Raw genomic sequence first — 12,397 nt, 5'->3', positions numbered from 1 at the left:
TCGTTCTTGCTTGCGGATTACAGGTGGATAGCGGGGCACAGCTAGGGAGGGACGGGGTGTTCACAGCGTTTAGGGTTGGAATCGGACTGCTATTTAAGATGCATGTGAGCCTGCTCAGTTACATGAGCAGTTTGAGAATCATAGTTTAATTCACTTGACTCAATATGTTGGTTAGAAATGTGACAAATTTTCTTTCCTTTTTGAACTTTTCTGAGATTTTCGTACGTTTCAAAATCAAACAGAGCCAGAAACCCACAAAATGTTTGTCTAAACCCCACAAAATGTTCTCCCGGCTTGTGCCGTTAACACCAGAAATTCATCTTTTAGTGTGATAATTTTTTAGCACTATGTGCTCCTAGAAATCTACTTTCTCTATAGTTTATATCAGTAGGAACCCTGGTACAATTATTTGCTGCTTCCATTGTTGTTCATTTGTTATTCTGTAGGAGAAGGCGATGGCACCCCACTCCAGTACTCTTGCCTGGAAAATCCCATGGATGGAGGAGCCTGGTAGGCTGCAGTCCATGGGGTCGCTCAGAGTCGGACACGACTGAGCGACTTCACTTTCACTTTTCACCTTCATGCATTGGAGAAGGAAATGGCAACCCACTCCAGTATTCTTGCCTGGAGAATCCCAGGGATGGGGGAGCCTGGAGGGCTGCTGTGTATGGGGTCGCACAGAGTCAGACACGACTGCAGCGACTTAGCAGCAGCAGCAGCAGCAAGAGATACATAATACACTGGATATTATTTATGGTATATGTCCTCAATTTGTCTCTTCACAAACTGTGTTCATCATGAAATTATCCTGGGAAAGTCAGCTGTTTACGATGGCCATCATGTCAACTTAGATGCCGTTGTGGATCAGTAACGTGACATGACGGTTAGGGGAGGGTGTGGACACAGGTCCGGCTTGTAAGTTACTGAAAGTGAGGCTTCCAAGAGGAAAGCTGGAGGGGACTTCCCACTGGATTGCTGGCCTTTCATCTCAGTTGTCTTTTCATCCCAGCCTCCTTCCAATAAAGCCCTCGCACTAAGAGTGAGTTTCAACCAGGGCAGTTGTCACGCTGGTTCTAGAGAGAACAGAAAGGTGACAGCCAGAGGCTGAGCAGGTGAGGGAGGGGACACCTGCTCCCTGGTTCTCCCTGCCGAGCAGTCAGGCCCACGCAAGCTGGAACCCCAGCTCGACCAGCTACCCTGGCCCTGGGCAGGCAGGTGGCCTGGATGGGCTCTGCCATTTATCAGCTGGTGGTCTTGGGCAAGTCCTTGTCATCGGGTTTCTTCATCCGTGCTTGGGAATAGGAACACCCATCTCGTGGTGCTGTTGTGTAGCTTAGAAACATTTGGTATAAAGGGCCTGGAACACTTAGGCGATGCCATCTGTCATTATTATGGCGATTACTCCAGTTTCCTCTGACGAATAGGTAGGAACTCATGAATGTCATCCCTTCCCACCGAGCCCAGAATAAACAGAACAAACCCAGTACCCTCCTTGGCTGCTGGCTGTGCAGTAGCGTGTTTCCAGCTACCGCTCGGGTCCTGCAATCGGACCACACTCAAGCCCTGGTGACAGAGAGGAACACCTGGCGATTAGTGAAAGAAGGCTCTCTGCATATATACGTTGTCATTGCTGGGCAAGCCACACAGTTGGGGAGTGAAAGATGCTAATGCTTTTGTTTTAAATATAAGTCCACGAGCCTCATTGGAGCCAAGAATGCATGCAAATGTCTCTTGTGAATTTTGGGAGCCAGACTTTGCTAAATGTGTGTGTGGTCTAGCCATCCTAAACCAACAGGCAGTTAGCTGCTGGCACCCCAAACTGCCCGAGCCCCACTGCTTGCGTGTCTCAGTTGATTTCTTCTGCTGTGAGCTTGGTCTGATGGCTGGTTCCTCAGCCTTGCCCTAATTCAGGTTCACTTAGGCCCTCCAAGGGGCTTCCCCAGTGGCTCAGTGGTAAAGAATCCACCTGCCAATGCAGAAGATGCAGGTTCAATCCCTGGGTTGGGAAGATCCCCTGGAGGAGGGCTTGACAACCCACTCCAGTATTCTTGCCTCGAGAATCCCTGGACAGAGGAGCCTGGTGGGGATATAGTCCATGGGGTCGCAAAGAGTCAGACATGACTTAGCGAGTAAACAAACATAACAACCAGACCTTCCAAACACACTAGTCTGGGACTTCCCCCTCCAACTATATGTCCTCCCTATGAGTCTCCTGGGATTTCCCTATATGTCAGATGGTAAAGAATCTGCCTGCAGTGCAGGAGAACCAGGTTCGACCCCTGGGTCAGGAAGATCCCCTGGAGAAGGGCATGGCAACCCACTCCAGTATTCCTGCCTGAAGAATCCCATGGACAGAGGAGCCTGGTGGGCTACAGTCCTTAAGGTTGCAAAGAGTCGGACAGAACTGAGCGAGTAACACTTTCACTTCCCTTTCACTAGACCCTCCAGTGTGTCTTCACGTTCAGTTGAACCCCTGGTCTCCCTGAGCCTCGTTTCCTCCCTCCTGTCAAGGCGGAGATAGACAGGGTGGTCTCTGGGTCCAGACTCTCTGCCCTTCGGGAACTGTGACCCGGGGCTTCACACGAGGAGGCTGCTATCTGCGTCCTGGGGCCCTGTATCGGGGAGGAGGAAGCTCTACATGCCCAGGTGGTCCCCAGGATGCCATCCTCAGGCTCTGGGTCCGGGGTCCTGGATCTATCTGCGCCCAGGTTCTACGCTGTGGGCACTCTGAGTCTGGTGTGCCCCTGCTTGCCCTCCCCTCTCGATCCTGGCTTCTCCTGGGTCACGGAGAGGACTGCTTCCCTGAGCTTCGCTTCTGTACCTTTGGTGGGTGTCTGCTTGGCTGCTGTCAAGCTTTCTGGTTTGCAGACCCCTCAGGGTCTCAGTCTGCTGGGAGGCAGTGGGGCTTAGTGGGCAGGAGGCGCCCCTGGCCTGAAGCCCCGTCCCTGCCCCTGCCCACGGGCCCTCAGGCCTGTCACTGCTCTATGCCACCATCTCTGAAGGCGAGGCGACAGCACCGACCTGCCGGAGTGGCCACAAGAATAAGTGAGAGTAACGCAAGCGACCCCGTGCGTACATCGGGTGCTCGATAAATATCCGTCCCGTTATCTGTCCTGCCAGGCCCTCCTGAAACCCTTCCTGTGGGAGCTTTCCCCACCTCCAGGAGGCAGCCCATCAGCCACTGCCACCGAGGTGTCTGGTTGTCCTGCCTTGTGAGAAATGTCCAACCGAGCTGAGATGATAAGGAGCTTCTCATCTTGTCCAAATCTGAAGGGAGCACAGGTCAGGGTCTGCTCACTCACATCTCCTCCGGTCACCAGGAGGTGGCCAGCATTCCAGGTCTGACACATGGATACTGCAGTATCAGGTTTTTGGGTTTTTTCCAGCATACCATTTCTGCCAGTATGACTCTCCATAAACACGGTGGAACGTCTCCTCATGACTCATAGCCCAGGGTCTTGTCCACACACAAACCAGTCACTGGCGATGGCGTTGCTCCAACCCTGGTCATTCCCTGGTGCAGTGGCTGGACTCCCTCGCCCAAGGCACATGACCATGGGTGGGGGGTGAGTGGAAGCTAATATATGAACAAAATGGAAATGGAGGGTTTTGTTAGAAAGAGAGGGGGTGGGCAGAGGTCAGTGGCTTTGGAGAAAGTGACTGACAGTGTCTGCTTCAGCCACCCAGCGAAAGGAGCCCCAGGCTGGCCAGGCCTTAATCCTCTGGACACTGATGTAATTTTTTGGATTTCTCCAGCTGTGATACTAATAAGAGGTGGCAGGGACTGAGCATTGACTAGGAGCTGTTCCAAGCACTTACTGTGTTTACATATTCAGTTTCCAGGAGAACCCCCTGGGGCAGGTGCTCTTGGTATCCCATCTTGATGTGGAGGAAGCTACAACAGAGGCTGAGCAGTTGAGCCCTGTGTGCACAGCTGGGGACAGAGGAGCTGCAGTTCCTGCCTTGGCAGCTGGCTCTGGGGTCCTGGCTACTAATTACCAGCCACCTGCTTCTCAAGGAGGCCCTTTAGGAAAGGCGGTGATACGTAGTTTGTGTGTGTGTGCATGTATAGTCGCTCAGCCCTGTCCGACCCCGTGGACTGTGGCCTGTCAGGTTCCTCTGTCCCTGGGATTCTCCAGGCAAGAATACTGGAGTGGGTTGCCATCTCCTCCTCCAGGGAATCTTCCCGACCCAGGGATCGACCCCACGTCTCCCAGGTCTCCTGCATTGGCATTGGCCGGCAGATTCTTTACCACTGTGCCAGCTGGGAAGCCCCAATACCTCGTTTGCCCGTAGCAAATGTGACTCTTGCTTATGCCCGGAGGTGGACCCGGCTGGTCCCAGAGAAGCCTCTCTGATCACCACTGTATGAACAAGCGGAGGTTGTTTGCTAAACCCAGAGTTGCATTGTTGGTCGTGTGGCATCCACTTCAAACAGGCATTTGGGAGGTTTCTTTCCCTTTCTGTCTCTGGCCTCCTGCCCGTCTCACACTCATTCCCAACTCCTCAGCCGCTTACACTCCTGTCAGCCCTGTGGGGCCCCGGCCTGTCCTGCAGCAGCAGCAGCAGCAGCACTTAGTTCTCCACAGGCTCCAGGTGAGGACTCTGTCAGGGCAAGAGGGCTAGAGCAGGGCTGCAGGGTGTTGCCAGGGCAACCACGTTCGGGTCTTTTGAACTTGTTTCATCTTTTGTCAACTCCTAACATGAGCGTGAGGTGGAGATCAAAGAAGGGGCTAGCAGGGGAAGAGAATCATCTTGTCCTGCCCTCGAGTTGGGTGGCGGGCAGATGCTCCCTGTAAGCTACGTCCTGGGAATGGCCAGGACACAGGAAGCTGTTCTCAGTTATGTAAGAACTTCAGTGTGTGTTTAGAAATGTCACGACTAGTCTCCTCCCCTCCACAGGCAAGAAAAAAATTGTTTTAAATTGAAGACTAGAATTTAAGAGTGTGCAATTCAAAGACATGAAAAAGAAAAAAAAAGGAAAACTAAACAAACCTCAAAAGCCCTAGGTCATTGGCTCTCATACCACATCACCACCCCTTCAAGAACATTCTTTCAAGTCTGGGTGACGTGATGTCAGAACATCTGGTCGACCCAGTCAGCCGCGACGAGCCTGTCTGTGGGACACGGAGTGAACTGACACGCGTTTTTATGGGATCACCCCGGCGCCTTGGAGTCGCACAGATGCAGCTCAGTCATTTCAGGAGCAATTAGTAAATAATTAGAGGCACTAAGCTGCTTGCTTGCTCGGTAATATTGTCACAAAAGTGAAGACACGCAAGTGATGGGTATATTCATTTTCTTAAATAGGTGGATTTTCTTAAAAAAGAGATTTAAAAAATTATCGCTTGAGGAATAAAGAAACAGTCGTTAGGATCACAGCCATTTCATAAACATACCTTAACATTGGAACACCACATTAGCACGCACGAATGTATCAGAATACAGCCTGTTTGCCTAATAAAAAGACTGTGTCAGGCTCAAAATGAGGCCATTTACTAAAACATACAAGCTTTTCGTTAATTCGTAATATTCTCCTAATCCCGCTTTTATCATCTCTCCTCCGGTGCACTTGGTATTAATTGCCTATTATAGCAGGTATTTGAACACATCTCCTCTTTCATCTGAAGAAAATATTAGCATATCGCGGGGCTGTTGGGACAGCTTGTATCTGAGGCACTTTCTCCTCCTGCAGAAAAGCCTATCAATCATAACCGAATATAGTGATTAATAATGTCACAGCTCTTGTTCCTGTGTCTCTGTGCAGCTAAATGAAGAGCTGTGCTTACATTTTGATCTCGAGCATTTCACATAACAAAATAATCAGCTGCCATTTTATTAAAAAAAAAGATATTGAAAATGCTCCTACCCCAGGACCTATTTTTGGTTGCTCTATTATTAATTTACTAAAGGCTTCATCAGGAAAGTAACGCAAAGATGCTGTTATGTCAGAATTTATATTTTTTCGGACTAAGTTTATCTTTAAAAAAAAAAATCTTTCTTACATGTGGCAAGTCAACACAAGATTGCATGAATAAATGTTTAAAACAGCACAGTGTGGGGGAGACGGGCCAGTGGGTGAGGGACAGGCCAATGGTGTGGGGGGGACAGGGCAGTGGTGTCAGGGGGATAGGCTGGTGGTGTTGTGGGGACAGGCCGGTGCCGGGGGGGGGGGCAGGCCGGACCCCTGGCTGAGTGTGCATCTGAACCAAGACACTCACTCTCTAAGTGACCCCCAAGTAAGCTAGTTTCTCTGGAAACTGTTTTCTCAGCAGTGAAATGGGGAAGCAATTTTGCAAGATTTTTCCAATATTGTTGAGACTATGAGAAACAATATAAAATGAACTTACCATAGTGCAAGGCTCATGGAAGTCTTTCAAAAAATTAGGAGTTTGCATGTGGAGTGGATAAAACCAAAGAGTTAATGTGGAAAATTAAAAGTGCTCGGTCATCTATGGTTTAAAGCTTCTAAGGGGCTGCGTGCTGTTGGTTCCCGAGTTTCTGTCTCCATCTGCATCTCCAGACTCACCTCTGTCCACAGACCAAACCAGGGCAAACGGTCCCGCCGACGTCACCCAAGAAGCCTTCCTCTCTGGACCTCCCTCCATCTCAGTGAGTGGCTCCAGTCCATCAGCGAGTCCTGTCCACCGCAGCCTCTGCCGTATCGGAGCTCCGTGCACTTTTGCATCCCCACGGCCCCCGTGGACGGCCCTGCCAGTCACCCTGGGGGTGGTTCTTTCTGCTCCCCGTCTTGCCCCTCACAGTCTCCATTTCATGCAACACCAGAGCCATGTTCTTAACGTGAAGAACACGTTAAGGGTCTCATCTGACCCCTTTGCTTAAGACACCCCATGGTTACTGGTCACTTACTGAACGAAGTTTGGACAAGCACCCAGGTTTTTTGGCGCTCAGCATGAAGTTTCCCCACTGGAGTGGCACGCCCACACCCCCCGAAGGTCTCTGGACTACACTATCTACAGTCGCTCAGCACTCAGAACATCCCGAGGTTTTGTTTATTTGCCCATCACTAGGAAATACGCCCCTGGGAGTGGGCGCCTTCCCTACCCTGCTCTCTGCTGTCACTTCAGTGCCATGAACAGACCCTGGCACCTGATCTGAGCTCAGTAAATATTTACAGGATAAGTAAATAAGGTTCTGCAGGAAGCATGCACAGGAGAGACATCACGAGGAAGGTGAGAGTGCAGCTTGAGTTGGACCATGGATGGGCTTTCCATCCACGTTGAGGACAGGGCAGAGGGTGAACGTGGGGCAGCACTCAGGACTGCAGCCTGGCAGGAGGAGAGGAGGCGGAGGTGTGGGCAGGGGACGCGTGGCCGGGTCAGGGAGGAGACCAGCTCTGTGACAGGGACAGAGCAACTTCTGAAATGTAGAGAAAAGGGTGGAGGTGTTTGAAGGTGAGCTACTGTTAACCCTAAAGCACGGGCCACGGGGTGGTGGTGGTGGAGCTTGTTGATGTTTCTGATGGGGGCGATGGCCTGAGAGCGGAGGATTTAGGCGATGACGTCAGCAGAGGAGGGCTGCACAGGAGGGGAGAGCAGCCGGGATCAGGGGTGCCTGTTAGCAGGCCCCAGGATAGTCAGTCCCTCACCGTCGTCGTCAGACTGTGCTTGCTGCGCACCTCTGCTGTGTGGGGTCCTGGGGGGGACCGGCCTGCCCCTCCTGGGGTGCAGCTGTATGAGTTCTGGAGTCAGGGTGACAGGGACCCCAGTACGCATGGCCCGTGGTGTCTGGGCAGGAGCTCCCATCCTAGGCATGTGGGTGGGTCAGGAAGAAGGAGAGACATGAGATATTCCTTCTGGACTAGGCACCCTCTTGGGGCTTATTTTTGTAGCTGTGCCGGTTGTTCAGTGAGTCCACAGAATTCCAATTAGATGTCTTTAAGCCGTTTGTGGCCGGTGAGCATCTTAAAAATGAAAGTCAAAGGTGGGAGGAGGTATATGTGGGGTATATACAGCAAGTTTCTCTTTTCACTGTGGCTGCAAGGAAACCCCAAACCAGAGCTGGATTTTTGCTCTGTGGTAGCAGCTATGCCCTGGAGGAGGGCATGGCAGCCCACTCCAGTTTCTTGCCTGGAGAATCCCCATGGACAGAAGAGGCTGGTGGGCTACAGTCCGTGGGGTCACGAAGAGTCCGATATGACTGAGCGACTAAGCACAGCACAGCAACTGTGACTTTTAGGTTGCTTTAGCTCTTCTCCCCGCCCCCACCCTGAAGAAGGGAAAGGCTACCCACGACAGTATTCTGGCCTGGAGAATCCATGGACTGTACATAGTCCATGGGGTCGCAAAGATTCGTACACGACTGAGCAAATTCCACTTTATGGGCTTCCCTTGTGGCTCAGCTGGTAAAGAATCCGCTGGCAATGCAGGAGACCTGGGTTCGATCCCCAGGTTGGGAAGATCCCCTGGCGGAGGGAAAGGCAACCCACTCCAGTATTCTGGCCTGGAGAATTCCCTCAGGCTCCTTTTTAGCCAGATCCGATCCCTTCTCTCCGTTTTCGCGGGTCTTCTTTAGGTGTCTTTCTGTGTGAGCTTGTTCCGTCTTTGGTAAAGACAGGCTTTGAGTCCCTCCAGTGAGTCAATGCCGAGTCCTCTTGGAAGTCGGAAGTCAGGGACAGGGGAGGGTGGGGACATCGCAGGAGCGGGAGGGGAAGTCGGCCCCTTTGTTAAAGGTGAGCAGTGCTGGCCACTGCGCCTCCCACACGTCCCCAGATTGAAAGTTTGTGTTTATGAGGTTCTGAATGTAGTCTAATTTTTTCCTATCTGGTTTGGCTCATCTCTACCAGCTGGTAAATAGGAAATGTTCACGGTAGGAAGCCAATACTCTGCAGAGTGTAAACAGATGGAATCGATATAAAGTGACAAGTTAGACTGTGCTATTGAGAACACAGAGCCAAAACCAAGAACATAACAGTCAAGCTACTTATTCCGTTCCAGTTCATTTAGTCCTGAATAGCGCTTCATATCTGCACAGCTGTGTTGTTCTTTTTTATTTTTCCCCTTTCTTTCTTCTGGGTTGATAATGACAATTTCAAAGAAAAACTTTAATTAAAGATTTTATACGAAATAGCCAAAAGTAGAATAATAAGGAAAATGAGCATTGATGTGTTTATTGTAAGAGAAATCTTTTTCCTTGGCTTCAATTTAAAAAAAAAAAAAAGACAGAAGTGTACTCCTTAAATTGAAAATGAGTTTCGTCGTGGCGGCAGAAAGCTGCCAGACTGACAGGGTGGCAGCCGAACCCCGTGCTCCGCCGCGGAGCCAAGACACGGCCGGCCAAGGGCCCCTCCCCGGCGCCCCCGGCCCCAGGCAGGCGGGTGGGCTGCGGCCCCCAACCCCCTCCTGCTGGAAACCGGCGAGGAAGGCGGCTCCAGGTGAGGAAACAGGAAACAGCTGAACAAGAGCCCGTTCGAATGGCCGCACGCTGGGAAAACATCATAGGCCTTGCCCTCTGGCCTGAGGAGGGTTTGCCGTCCTCCCCTCGGGGAAGGGGCCCTGCCAGAGCCAGGCCTGGACACGGGGGTTGGGGGGCGGGTTCTGGGCTCCAGGGAGGGAACAGGAGGCCCTTCCTCACCTCCTTTCAAGTCTGGGTGGTCATATTTATTTGGGTTCACAGCTTTCTCTCCTGGAGCTCCCTTCCCAGTGCCATAAAGAGAATTTTAAACAAAGAACCGTGGAGTAAGAATCATCCACTGTTAGCAGTTTATCGAACCCGTCTGAACTCAGCGGGGGCACAAATGGAAGCAGTTTGATTCTTTGCTTCCCAAGCAGGGGCTGGCGAATCTGCCGCCTCCCGGAAGGAAGGTGGTCTCAGAGGGTCCGGGATAACAGGCCCAGCTCAGGTTACACCTGCCAGCTTCAGCAGCCCCTCTGCCCTCCCTCCAGCCCCAGGGGCCCCCGCCGCGGGCATGGGACCTGCCCCCTTGCCCTCCTTCAGCCTCTTTCCTCCCGGGTTCATCAGGGGCATGATGAGGGCTGAGGAAGAAGAGGGGGCCTTCCTGCCCCCAGCCTCCTCTGTGACTGCTCATGGGGCACTCGGGGACTCACAGGGATGGTGCCTCGGGGGCCCCTGAACTGTGTGGTTTCCCGTGGAGACAGAGCAGCTCGGGGCTCACCCTCCCCTCTCTCCCAGTGCCCTGCCCCCGTGGTCCCATTCACCTGCTCCTGCAGCTCCAGTCCCCCCAGCTGGTGAGCAGCCCCTGGGAGCAGACCAGCTCAAGCCTTCTACCTTTCTTTTTCTTTAAAAACATTTTTTATACAATTTGTAAAGGTTGCTCTCCATTCACATTATTACAGAATATCGGCTCTTCTCCTGCGTCGTAGAACACACCTCGAGCCTATTTCACACCCACAAGTTTGCGTTAGTGTCTCCCGCCCCTGTGTTGCCCCTCCCCTGCCTCCATGGGTAACGCTAGTTTGTTCTCTGTATCTGTGAGGCTGCTTCTTTTTTCGCTATATTCACTGGTCTGCCATATTTTTTTAGATTTCACATGTGATATCATGCAGTATTTGTCTTTCTCTATCTGACTTCCTTTCCTTAGCGTAATGCCCTCCAAGTCCATCCATGTTGCTTTGCAAATGGCAAAATTTCTTTCTTTTTTATACTACATCTTCTTTATTTATTCATCTATCGATGGACACTTAGGTTGCTTCCACGTCTTGGCTGTTATAAATAATGCTGCTGTGAACACTTGGATGTATGGTGTATGTATCTTTTCAAAGTAGTGGTTTCGGTTTTTGGGGGGATATATATGCAGAAAGCTAGGACCATGGCATCCGGTCCCATCACCTCATGGCAAATAGATGGGGAAACAGTGGAAACAGTGGCTGACTTTATTTTTCTGGGCTCCAAAATCACTGCAAATGGTGACTGCAGCCATGAAATTAAAAGACACTTACTCCTCGGAAGGAAGTTATGACCAACCTAGACAGCATGTTAAAAAGCTGAAACATTACTTTGCCAACAAAGGTCCCTCTAGTCAAGGCTATGGTTTTTCCAGTGGTCATGTATGGATGTGAGAGTTGGACTATAAAGAAAGCTGAGTGCCGAAGAATTGATGGTTTTGAACTGTGGTGTTGGAGAAGACTCTTGAGAGTCCCTTGGACTGCAAGGAGATCCAACCAGTCCATCCTAAAGGAGATCAGTCCTGGGTATTCATTGGAAGGACTGATGTTGAAGCTAAAACTCCAATACTTTGGCCACCTGATGCAAAGAGTTGACTCCTTGGAAAAGACCCTGATGCTGGGAAAGATTGAGGGCAGGAGGAGAAGGGGACGACAGAGGATGAGATGGTTGCATGGCATCACCAACTCGATGGACATTGGTTTGGGTGGTCTCCGGGAGTTGGTGATGGACAGGGAGGCCTGGTGTTCTGTGGTTCATGGGGTCGCAAAGAGTTGGACACAACTGAGCGACTGGACTGAACTGAACTGAACCAAGGAATGAAATTGCTGGGTCATATGGTGGTTGCATTGTTTTTTTTCTTTTTTTGAGAAACCTCCATACTGTTTTCTGTAGTGGCTGTACCAATTAATATTCCCACCAATAGTGTCAGAGGATTCCCCTCTCTCCACATCCTCACCAACATTTATTACTTGTCTTCTTTGTGATGATGGCCATTCTGACAGGTGTGAGGTGGTATCTCATTGTGGGTTTGATTTGCGTTTCCCTACTGATTAGTGATGTTGAGCGTCTTTTCATGAGCCCATTGACCATCTGCATATCCTCTTTGGAAAAATGCCTACTCAGTTCTTCTGCCCATTTTTTCATCGAGTTGTTTGTTTTTTTATATTGAGTTGTATGAGCTGCTTGTATATGCTGGCCATTAATCCCTTATCAGTCATTATCATTTGCCAAAACTTTCTCCCATTCAGTAGGTTGTCTTTTAATTTTGTTGATGGTTTTGTTTTTTTTTTTTTTTTTGCTATGCCATGTGTGCATGCCAAGTCTCTTCAGTGGTGTCTGACTCTTTGCAACCCTGTGGACTATATATAGCCCACAGGCGCCTCTCCTCTGTGCATAGGATTCTCCAGGCAAGAATACTGAAGTGGGTTGCCATACCCTCCTCCAGGGGGTCTTCCTGACCCAGGGATTGAACCCGAGTCTCTTGTCTCCTGCATTGGCAGGTGGGTTCTTTACCACTAGCACCACCTTGGAAGCCCCTTTTTTTGCTATGCAAAAGCATTTAAGTTTAATTAGGTCCCATTTACTTATTTTTGCTTTCATTTTCTTTGCTTTAGGAGATGGATCCAAAAATTATTGCTGTGATTTATGTCAATGAGTGTTCTGCCTATGTTTTCCTCAATAAATTTTATAATATCCAGCCTTACATTTAGGTCTACATCCGGTCTACATGTAATCTATTTTGGGTTTGTTT

General features: G+C 50.4%; 1 protein-coding gene across 8 annotated transcripts in view; it reads left to right on the top strand.

The window, feature by feature from the left end:
* The window catches only part of EFCAB6 (EF-hand calcium binding domain 6), a 253,930-nt gene that overhangs the window by 52,929 nt on the left and 188,604 nt on the right, over positions 1–12,397 (top strand). The window lies entirely within an intron of this gene.

The sequence above is a fragment of the Bos javanicus genome, chromosome 5 (assembly GCF_032452875.1).
Source record: "Bos javanicus breed banteng chromosome 5, ARS-OSU_banteng_1.0, whole genome shotgun sequence".
Classification (NCBI taxonomy): domain Eukaryota; kingdom Metazoa; phylum Chordata; class Mammalia; order Artiodactyla; family Bovidae; genus Bos; species Bos javanicus.
The sequence above is the reverse complement of the archived record's forward strand: the minus strand, read 5'-3'. Positions and strand labels throughout refer to the sequence as shown.